Source organism: Lagopus muta, chromosome 10 (assembly GCF_023343835.1).
Source record: "Lagopus muta isolate bLagMut1 chromosome 10, bLagMut1 primary, whole genome shotgun sequence".
Taxonomy (NCBI): Eukaryota; Metazoa; Chordata; class Aves; order Galliformes; family Phasianidae; genus Lagopus; species Lagopus muta.
The window spans coordinates 10,393,632-10,405,802 of record NC_064442.1 but is presented as its reverse complement, the minus strand read 5'-3'; the positions used below and the strand labels follow the sequence as shown (position 1 = coordinate 10,405,802).

General features: G+C 41.0%; 1 long non-coding RNA gene across 6 annotated transcripts in view; it reads right to left on the bottom strand.

The window, feature by feature from the left end:
• The window catches only part of LOC125698415 (uncharacterized), a 124,131-nt gene that overhangs the window by 56,706 nt on the left and 55,254 nt on the right, over positions 1 to 12,171 (bottom strand). Inside the window, exon 4 of one of the 6 annotated variants that reach the window (XR_007379176.1) lies at positions 3,971 to 4,751. The exons of 3 other annotated variants lie outside the window; for them this stretch is intronic. This is a non-coding gene — a long non-coding RNA (uncharacterized LOC125698415). 2 more of the 6 variants (XR_007379178.1, XR_007379179.1) reach the window with 2 other exon arrangements.

Below are 12,171 nucleotides of genomic sequence, written 5' to 3'. Positions count from 1 at the left end.
GTGCTTCATCCCTGGAATCATTCAAGGTAAGGTTGGATGGGGCCTTAGGCAGCCTGATCTTGTGGGTGACAGCCCTACACACAGCAGGGGGTTGGAATTAGCTGATCTTTAAGGTCCCCTCCAACCTACCATTCTGTGATTCCCCATCCTTGAGTCACTTGGAGCATGAGCAGGTGGAGGGAACAGGAGCAAAGGAGCAAAACTGAGCCTGAGAAAAAGGGTAGAGGAAGATTATTTAGTCTTTGTTTCTCACCATCAAACTCTACTTTAATTGACAATAATTTTTTTTTTTTTTTTGCAGACTGAGGCTGTTCTGACCCTGAAGGCAATTGGTAAGTGATCTTCCTGCCTTCATCCTCACCCGTGAGCTTTTCTATCTCATTTTCTCCTGGTCTTGTTGAGAAGGACAGTAAGAGCATCTGGCAGCTGATCAAGGTCAGCCAGCACCCCCAACTTAGTAATTCCAGGGGAAATGGTTAGGAAAAGAAAAAACACAGAGGTATGATTATTTCCTCTCATAAATAAAATTAATTCTAATCAGATATTCCTGGAAAACCCAGTTCTGTCAGTGTTACAGCAAATGTGAACTCTGCATCTCTATACTTCTTGATAAAAGGAAAATATCAAGCTAAAAGAAAAGAAGACTTGAAAACCTTAGGCAGAGCATTCAACTAAAAACAGTGACAGGATAAATAGCAAAAGGAATCCCTTTGCTGAGAAGTTAACAGACCTACAGTGAATTCTATATTCATTTTAATAGTGAGAATTACAAGGAACAATTATTTGTTCTTCCTATTAAATTAAAACAGATATGTAAATTCAATTGCCATATTTTGAGTAGTTGTGCAAAAGGGTGGAAGTCATGCAATCTTTTCTCACAATTACTCACTTCTCAACAGATAAATACAGGACTACTAAGGAAGGCCAAGGATCCCTTAAGATCTCTGCTAAGCTAAATATTTGTTCTACCAGAGTTGCAAATAACTTCTAAGTAGCATTTCCCATTACAAATAGTGTATTTTTTTTTTAATTCTAGTGTGTCTCTAGTTGTTTCAGATGTAACCTCAGCCCTGGTTTTATGAAGATTGCCCCAGTAAGCAGTTTGATTTTCCGTCACTTGGACAAAGGTCATTTACTTGCAAGTTCAAGTCAAATTCAACTGCCAGGTAGAAAACACCTTCTAAAGAACTAGCAGAACTGTGAAAGACATATTTTCACTCAGAAAACACGCTGTCTAGATAAGATTTCTCAGATGGACAAGATTTCCCTAATTTTGGATCAGCCACAGCATGGAGGTCCTCAAGAGGCAAAGTGGGATTGACTGGCTTCTGGCCAGCAGGGCTCTGGGAGAGCAGTGGCTGAGTGTTGCAGGTTACAAAGGACTGCCTCAAGTAACCTGAAAGGGGCATCGAGATGGTAGGCCAACTGAGGGGCTGTGAACAGGAGAAACAGCACTTTGGAAAAGCCCTGAAAGAGAGGGATGCCATCGGGATGCAACAAGGTATGGAGGAAGCAGCAAGAAAACTCCAAGTCCTGCTGGCAAGAGCGGGGTTAATGGAAGGACAGTCTGTTTCCTGACACTTTCCAAAGCTTTTTCTCTCCCACAGACCACCTGCAAGTCCCCTCCTCTCTATCCACCTCCTTGGGCCAACAGGAATGAGAGAAAGCAATAAAGCATCTGACCTTACAGGATAGAAAAAGAGGAAAAGGAAGGGCTGTAGAACATCCATAAGGAAAAGGGCATTCTCTTTTATTGCTGATTAATAAGGACATGGAAGCTGCTTCAGAGAAGAGCTGCTCTTGATACAGTAAAACTGCTCCCCACCTTGCAACTCCTTCCATCCCTTCCTTGTGCAGGCAGGAGGGAGAAGCACAGCACAAGCCAAAACAGCCAGTTTTCATCTCCTCAGCCCCAGGCATGCCCAGCAGGCAACCACAAGCTGATGAAGTAGGCAATGACCTGTTCTTCCAAAGCCCAGAACTGGCTCTGCTATTTTCCTCTTGGAAAGTGAGCACAAACACCCAAGTGTTAGCAATTAAAATGATGCAATACGTGACACAGTCAGAAATAACCTAGTAATTGGATGCTTATATGCCGTACTGCAGATAAGCCTGTGCTGATATTACTTGAACTTTTATGTCTTTCACTGAGATATTTGCCACAGTGCCCATTTTGCTCTCAGCTCTCAAATCAGCATGATGAGTTAGTGTTATCACTGGTCATGGGAATCCTGTGTGGACAGAGGGGATTTACCAAAGCCAGAAAATAATGTAACTTGTGCTTGAAGATACATTGAGCTGTGTTCTTTTTTTTTTTTATTAATCTTCAAAGCTATGCAATAATATTAAAAACTGAGCCACCTCAAACAGCATGGTAAAGTGGACTAGAGGAACACACACAAGCTATTTTAAGAACTGCAGAGTATTAACAACATTTAAATAAGGCAAGAAGCCTGATGGAGCATCGACCACAAGCTAATGATAAGTTTCAATGTGAGGCACTGAAGATCAAACATGGTTTGGCATCCAGAACAAGAGACTCAGTTGCTTTTGCAGGCAGAGCTGCATATTGCAGGGCATGCACTTCCTTGCAGTACCAGGTGTGTCTGCCCATGACAAGGTGGAGCCAAGCAGAGAAACATGATGCAATCTCTGCCCAGCCCCTTCACAGCTATTTCAGATCCTAACAACAGTCATGTAAACGTGACGCTCCTGCCTGGGCATGGCTCATCAGCCTTTCTGAGTATTTTGCAACGTAGCTATTCTACTGCCTGCTTCACAAGAACTGGTCATACAGACATAGCTCCTTGTCTCCTTTTTCTGCCTTACTGTTTTAGTTCTGATGCACTGTCAGGCAGGGAACATGGGACTGTTTCAGCATGCCAGGTGCCAGGCTCATCACTGCCAGCTGGACAAGGCAAACAGAAGCAGGCAGCCAGCACTGCAGCAGCACTCAGAACAGAAGACAATGAATGTGGGTTTCTCAGCCTGACTAAAGTTAGATGACTCCAAAGTTACTAAGAAATTGAGAATGATGCAATTGTAAAAAGCATAAAAATCCTCAGATCTGCACATGAATGGAAAATACACATCAGAGAAGCTGGTGGCTGAGTAGGTGTCTATGTGCTATGTAACAAGTGCTTGATTTCTGTTAGAGTAGCCCATGTAAAAATAGATGTTTTCTCAGGTCATATTTACTAGTGTTCCCACTTCAAATAAAACACCCACAACAGCTATTTTGGGGAACAATTTATCTGTGTGAATATGGTGTCCTACTACTACCCCACACTTCGAAAACTTGGCAACATCTCCCAGTCAAAACACTTAGAGGTCCTGCCCAGAGCTTTTTTCTCATGCAGATAAGGCTTACTCATGCTCAGTGCTCACAGGGATTTGAATGACATTTATATGAGTTAAGGTCCACAAGAAAAGATCTTAAGTGTGGTCGTGGAGAAGTCAGCATTTCCATATCTAATTAAATAAATTTGGATAGGTATATTTATGAATAGGATTAAACCATTATTAATACAGCAGTTTGGCAATGGAAGCATATCTTTTAATTATCAAAGAGTTTTTGGATAGGATTTAGTCACCATAGAAATTCTGTACTTTGATATATTGCATGCTGTCAGGGTGGTTTTTGCTTTTTCCTTGCCTAAGTCAACCAACTACATACCATGCCTCCAGCAAAAAGTAGCCATTGAACTGATCACTCCTTAAATTTCATTTCCCAGTCACACCTAATAACTGTCTAACCCCAGTCCCTGCAAGGGACAGAAGAGCATCACAGCGATACAGAGCTCACATCCATTTCTGTGACACCGACTTGGGTACTGCTGGCACTAGAAACACCCTACTTTGGCATGGGGTGCCTACAGGCCCAGAGTAGAGGTTAGGGACTGTAAGATTAAATAAGGAAAATGTAGGGAAGTGGGACTCTGCTGGCTTCTTGTTGTTAAATCTGACTTCAAACGCAAGTGCCTGATGTTTTTAAAGATAAAGCTAACAAGAAACCAAGAAAGATGCTTTACTCCTATCAATGCACACAAAACTTATCCTTCAGGTGCTTCCTTGAATGCTACAAAACTGATTTTGATTAATGCAGTCACATGTACGCAACTTAGATACAGTTCTTTTCAGTCTGTCAATACATTTTACCAAGTCTGCTTGTTAGGAAAAGCAAGCTATCCCCCATAGTCATCAGCATCAGACAACACAATGTGGACCTTGATAACTTCTTATAAACCTTTTAATTCCTTAAAAAAATTCTACCAATGAAAGTAGAAACTACTGAATATATTGTTTGAACATCATAGTAGCAACCTTGTTACAGAAAGAAATGGTGAATTAACTGTGTTCAGCGAGCCCTGGACTGCCTTCAAACAAGCCTGTTGGCTCCTGAACATTATAATATTAATACAGCTGCATTAGCTTGTTCACATTAACAAACGTGTGTGGGAAGGTTTAGCTGTCTGCCTGGCAAAGTAGTTCTGCCTATTTGGTTTCCAATGGGGCATTGTTTTATGCTCAGTCCTGAAAGAAGATCAAAGTTTGTCGGAGCCTCAGCGTAGGCGTTCAGTGCCTGCTGGTGGGCTGTTCCTCCAGCTCCCATTGCAGAGAAAAGGCGTCTTGTGAAGAATCGACACTGTATTTCATCGATGTCATTTGTAATCCTTTTTAACAGATTAAAATTATGGGCTGCCTGGTTTTCAAACACAGCATCATCCAATTTGCATGGTCCAGGTCCTCTTCTGCAATGAATGATGGGCTCAGTAAGTGATATTTACTGGTCCGTCATGCCACCGCACTGCAGATAATACGCACTGAACCTTCACCAAGGCAGTGTGGAATTAATTCTCAGAAGCAATCAACATTCATTTGACTTTTTTCCTAATTTACCTCTGCATCTGACTCCAGTGATTTCACATCAGGAGAAATAGGCAAACCCTTGAGTGCTCTCAAAAATATCAAAATGGAAACTGCTAGAAATCTATAAGCACCAAGGATTTAATTTTCACTGATGATCCATGATCCGGAAGTCAGCAAGCATGGGATAACTTCACTAGCATTTTAATCTTCGAAAATCTCTCCCTGTTGCCAGTTATATGTATTTACACTTTTGCACTGCAAGACCAAGGGCCACTCTAAACCATCCGCTCCTATAAAGTCACACACTTGCACAGGTTACACAGACTCACATCAACAAAATGACTATTTTTGTCCTCCAGAGGTCTCAGGGGCTTTCAACTACTGAAATTAACCCTCAGCCTTCAGCTCAACCCTGTAGTTTTACAGAGCTCCACAGCATCTAAGATATCACTATCTATGTTTCCTAAAATAGAAATGACTTAAAATACAATACTGAGGTTTTAAAACGACCACTTTAGAATCCACATCATAGCCATACCTGCTGACAGCATGAGCGCGATACATAACAAAGCATCACAACTCTGCTGATGTTGACATCTGCCTGAAAGATCTGTGGATCCTATATCATGCCAAAAGTGACATTTAGATAGATGAATGTATGTCTTTAAGTTTCACTTGTTTGTATACACACAGGTAATATATGCACAGTACTCCCACGTAAAGACTTCCCTTTGGAACCAAAGTGTTATGAATATAGCTGCTGTTTCAGCGTCAGGGGAGCCAGTATCTTCCTTGTAATGCACAACTCACTGAACCTCGCTAAGGCAGCACATGAGCCTCTGCTGCAGCTGCTGGGAGCAGTAGGCTGTCGCCCCCTGTACCTGGCAGCATGACCTCCATCCCCTCCAATCCTCAGGCAATCTCCCAAGCAGAGGGACAGGCAGCTCAATCCTCTGTGTGATATGGATACTGACATTTCCTGCAGACGGGAACTTCTTAAGCAATCTCTTTGAAATAATCAGTGCTTGATTTACATAATTTCAGAACATAGTTAAGCCTGAAAGCACCATCTCTGCAGCTTCAGGACTCCTCATTCAGCAGTGGCTCCAAGCCTTGCTGGGCATCCCTTGTCCCATCAGCCCCAGTGAACCGACAAGGAGCTCAAGGACCTGGGAGCCATAAAACAGCAAGAAACCGCAGAACTTGGGAATTGCGGTTCCTGTGCTTCCAGTTGTGTGGCACATTGCCCAGAAGTCCTCAGAGCACCCATGGCATATGCCAGGTCTTCAGGGATCTCTGAAGGCATCCAGCATGTCAAGGCCATCCCAGAGCCACAGACCTCACAGCTCGCCAGGAGCCATGCAATCAGGCATGAAGCCTGTCAGAACCCATCGCGTGTCTCTGCAGAAAATCACTGAAACTGATGGTTCTGCAGAATAATTTGGTATCAATGAATACGTCTTTTCTGATGGAAAAATATTTTGTCAGCAAGTTCCCAGCTAGCTCCAGTCTGTCAATCCCTTAGGGAAGTGAAACATCAGTAGAGCTGCTACAACGATGTCCAAAGTTCTTGTAAAAAAAAAAAAAACTGTTTAAAGATAATTGATTTCAAATGTTATGCAAATAAATAAATAAATAGATAAATAAATATTAAAAAAATCAGACTTCTGTTTTTCACTTCAGAAAATACAACTGTCCAGTTAATGAGGTGCTGGCCTGGCCCCACATCTCATTCTTCACAATAATACTTATAATCTGCAGCCCCATCGTGCCCTAACATTTTCCTTCCCTTTGTCCTGACTGCAAGCTCTTTGAGGCAGGGTCCTTCTCCTTCTTTATTCCTGAGCTTGAGCAACTACGTGAGCAACAAGTTCCTATCAGCAGCAACCCTGGCATGTTCTACTTAGAGGAGTGACCTCAGCAATGTATTTCCACAGTGATTTGGTCCTTAACTATCATGTAGTTCCCTGCAGTTTTAAAAGCATTTTGCATAAACAATTCTCTCTCTAAAGCTCAGAAAAAAATCTCTCATGTAATGTTTTGGGCTCCTTTAAAGGCATGCATACAGTCAAATAAAAAAAGGGTGGTTTTATAAATTTAATTCCACCACTGCTTTTAAAACTCTAGATAGATGCCTTCCTGTCATCACCACTGTGCTGTCGTTAGATATATTTTGCCTTGCTTCTGCAAACAGCACAGGCAACATCAGGAAGGAAAAGTTCCCCTCAAAATATTTAAATAGAAATGGAGTAAGATATTATTTATCCTTATGTTTCAGTGAATCCTCATAACGGGTTTAAGCAATATTTTCTCAGTTCTGATCATTCCAGACAAAAACCATCTAATTCATTTTGTAACATCACAGAGCATTATTGCAAAGCATCCCTAGTGAATCCAAGCTATACAAACTAGCTCTAAAGCTTTTAATTTGTCTAAAGAGATGCTTAAGCTGGATCAAGCATACTCAGGTGTTACAAATCAACAAAGGAGTCTGAAAATTAATCCTTTGAGAGAATGCGAATTGCACCAACTAGTATCACTTTCATCTCAGGTGATTTACTATGCAAACATATTGCAGCAATAATTAATTTGCCCCATATTTTTTAGAATTTTTAACTGTTAGAAGAATATTGTTTTAGAATTTTATTACTATTCAGTTTCCAGAATGTTTTATCCCACATTTAGAACAATATTACTTTCTCTACTGCATACAACTAATGTTTGCCAAGATCTAAAATCTACATTTGTAACTACTGATTTTCATGTGTGCAACCTACTCATGCACACTACCTGGAATTTTATTTCTTTCCTCAACTTCCTACTGAATTAAAGTAGAAGAGCATCATTTGTTATGCTAACATATTCACAGCTCAAGAAGTGAGATTAGTTAGTGTTTTATACCTCACACACCTCCCTTCAGACAATTACTTCATAAACAGGAAAACTAAACTAATGAAGGCAGACAGTTTGAAACATATTGCAAATCCTGAGCTAAAATCCACTGAAACCAGCTGAAAACAAGAATTCCATTGACATCTACAGTTTTGGGTCTGCACTCCATAAATGAGATAATAAAAGTACTGATATGTAACCACAACTTCCTATTCTTTGTGTTATCTTGATTAAGAATCTTTCCAACCCTCTGGGACACAAAAGACACCAGGGAATCTGATGGTCTGTGGCAGAACAGCATCCTAACAGCTTTGGATACTCTGTGACCTGATGAGCTGAAGTCTCCAGCAAGACCTGAACAGTTACATTCTTACTGCCACCTGGCAAAATTCTGGCTTGGCACACACCTACCAGCAGTATTCCCCGTTTTACAGTTCAGAATAAGCTCTACATTATTCCCCATAAAATGCCAACAACATGCTCCCCAGAATGCTTAAATTACACACAGCATTCCTTACCATGGGCAGCAAACATTGCTCCGGATTCCATCATAAATGACCAGCAATCAGTGTCTGCAGAAAGGCACCATCTTTGTAGTCTTTTTCTCTTACAGTCTAATCACAAATTCTGTTTTTACTTTCCTTTTCAAACCCTGATTTCAACACATTTGAAAGGTAAGCAGCATGTATATGTTACTCAGAACAGTATTATACTACCTATATCTTTAAGCACCAACCTGCTCCTTTTCTTACAGCCTTAACATCAAAAGACTCACAATACTAGCCACGGTTAAATGGCTGATGAGCTTCCACCACTGCGTACTGTATAGCCTGACAGTTTTCTGGAGTCCTTCCACTCTCCCATCTGTACCTCAAGACTGCCTCATGGCATGCCCACCTGAGCTTGTACACCACCTGGCTCTGGGGGCTGCGCTCAAGAACGAGGGCTCTTTGCTACTGCTAGACTACAGAAAAATTAAAACACACATCAGGTTGATGCACAAGTTTCTTCATATGGAAAAGGATTTACAGTTCGTTGCTTTTTTCATTCTATACTAGTTGGTAAAATGTTTGTGAACTCCAGAATCTTGTTAGGAAGCAACAGTGCAAGGAAATATTGAGTCAATTGCTCATTAGAAACCACTGAATTCCATTTGGGAAGAGAATAGTTTCTTGGATATAAATAAGGTGATCCTTCAAATCTCTAGCTATAAAAGGAAACTTGGCCATATCCTGATCTGTATTAAAATAGTATTTGTAAAGTATGTAAGGATTATAGTCACAGTAAGTAAAGCATAAGTAAATATTCTACTGATTCAAAAACACTTCTCAAACACAAGGGTTGCTCCAGAAGTAACCAGAACCTCCTATTTTGTTATGTTGGCCCACAATGGCTGAAGCAGATGTTGGTTGTACAGCAGTAGAGAGTAAACCTTCCCACCAACATTCCATTACATGATGTTGTTGTGTGACAGATGGCAGCAGAGAGCAGTTTGACAAAATGGTGTCCAACATGGAAGTGCAGATGAAGCAAAGGTGTGTCACTGAATTCCTCCATGTGAAAAAAAATGGCACCCACTGGCATTCACTGCCACTTGCTGAACATTTATGGAGACCAAACATTGGATGTGAGCATAGTGAAGCAGCAGGTGGTGCATTCCAGCAGTGGCAACAGCAGGTTACCTCCACTGGTATTTTTACAAGTTCAGCGTGCAGGCTTTTGTTATCTCTGGTAAAAATTCATAACCAATGGTGGTGACTATGTTGAAGAAGTAGTATTTGTAGCTGAGGATTTGGTCTACCAAACAATGTTATTTTGCTCTTTGTATCTGTTGTAATTCCCATAGAAATAAGTAAAAGGCTTTACTTTTGGAGCAACTTACATATTTAACCTGACTGGTGTTCCAAAGAATAAAAGTACTGGAAAAATAAATAAAAATTGAATTATTGGAGGTATAGTGACTAAAAAATGCTGCTAGCTATAGTACTGTCTGAGGGAAGGAAAAGATTATGCTTTGTTGGAAGAATTAGGTTTCCTAATGATTCTAAAATCTATATAGCAGCACAGGTCACACAGCTTTCCACTGAATTTCGTGACTGGAAAATTTGATCCCCCATTTAATTTGATTTAGAAGTCTGGAACCAAAGCATTTGTGTGTGCAACTATTTCCAACACTTTATTTTGATCAGTTTTCAGCACTTGTGTCACAAGTAACTACTTCGCAATTGCAGTTTAGACACTGACTTGCAGAAAGGAGACATCTAATTTAAAATGCCAATATTAAAAGAGTCCAAGAACATTCCATTGAAAGTTATTTGGGTCATTGGTGCCACTACAGATACTTTCCTGATGTTATATAGGCTGCATGAAGTAACTTCATGCCCATACACAGAAAATACAAACTAAATACTTCTAATGACCAATGAAATAGGAGCAGATGTTTTCAAAGCAGGAGAAAATACAGAAGTGCACATACAAATTGAGTTATTCTAGGCAACTGAGATCTACTGCTGCACTGCATGGGTTTGTTTTCTGAGAATTTGACAGCTGTTACTCTGGCAAGTACATATTCACTGCCGTGGTGTCCTGAATCTGTTTTCCTGAGTGAGAATTTGACAGCTGTACAATTATTTCTAGTGCAGAACAAGGAAATGCACTGATTATTGCCTTCATCCTGATTTACGAAATTCAGTATCAATACGATGCAACATAGCTGCTATCCTTCCACGTCAGCTACTTGCTGGAACAGAAATTTGGCAATGGAAACTTAAAAGTAGACGGGCCTTAGGTTAAGAACACACAAAGTAATAGAAACTTGTTAATTATCTTAAAGACTTGCTTTTTTCCATCCAGGCAGAATGAGCTCAAGATGAGCTGCTTTCCTGGAAATAAGGCTGCTGTGAATTCAGTCCAGAAGTTTTCTCAGTGGTCTCAGAATTCTAATCAGTTTACTGATTCTTAGCTTTTTACTGGCAATGCCCCTCAGAGTGTCGACCAAGAAATGCCTCTTTCCTATTCCACACTGATTGCCTTGCACCAACTCTTGGAACAGCTACCAGCTACCAATATATTTTTCAGTCTCGCACCTTTCATCTCTCCTGTTTCCAGCCACTCTCCCCCATTTTCTTAATTCACTGGAGGCTTATAAGTTTGCAATTAGCCTTCTGTTCTCTGCAGCAACTGTTCTCTCCCTCTCCACCACCTCCTCCTCCAAGCCTTCCTCCCACTCCAATTCAAGAGGAGCTACATGTTGCAACTGGTGAAATGCTGGTGTGGTTAATGGTTGAGCCAAGGGCTCTGGAAAGGAGAATAGAAGCCGAGACTGGCAGGAAAAAGGAAGCTGGATGATTTTCAAGAAGCTGACTACTGTTCTGTTCATAACAGAGAAGAATTGATTACAGAGTGATCACCTGCTACTTCTCCCAGCCCAAAATCCCAGAAGAAATAAAACTGCATATTTGCATAGAGTTTCTTATTCATAGATTTCACAGCAAATACCACTACCCCTTCACTTATGGGAAAAACTAAGTTAGATGATTTCCCTATTCAGTAAGGGAAGGGCAGAGCCCTGGCTAAGATCTGGCTGCCAGTGTCACAGTAACACCAACAAGGTTCCTGCAAGGCTCTTCTGCCTTTAGCTCAGAGCTAAACTGTGCATCAAAAGCACGGTGACACAAGAGCTTCAACATGTGCAGTGTCACAGCCATCTTTGGTGAGCCTGTAACACAGCTCTGAAACATATGAAGTAGCTCAGACATCAGCAGTGCAGATCAGTGAGGAAGGCTTAACTAGCCAGGCTCCATTCTCTTCCATCTGTAATCTCCAGGGAACACACATCTCAGCCCTCTCCTGCTGGATGCATACTGCTGCCCACCTCTCAGCTTACCACTTCCAAGCCCACTCTGCCAAACCCAATGGCTGTAATGTGGTGGTTTCCTAGATTTCCTGTCAGGAAAAGATAAGAAACTGCAACAAATAAACAGATTTCCCAACTCACCAGGGTGACTTTTTCTAGAGGATTATTCAGGATCTGTCATCAATTTACTGCCTGCCTCTGTCTTAAATTGTGTGTGATTACTTTGTTTAGTTTTGCTGACACTTGTGTTTTGTTTAAGGGTCTCTTTGTGCAATCCTTTTTGTCTGCTTTAAATAAGCACTCTTCCTGTGCATGTAGCAGCATGCTTGGGTTCAGCAAGATGTCTATCACTTAATAACCAAATGAAAAGTTTAATCACCCAAAAGCTGGCTTTCAACCTGCAGTTAACAAAACAGAAAAGCTAAGTGTGTTCTGTATGCGTTTTTCTCTCCATTTCTTCTGTTATCACATTTGCTAGTCCAAGCAAGTTTTAGTGCTGTGTATTCAGTCCTGTAAATATCAATTCAGTGTGTGGAAACAGGCAGCAGGTACTC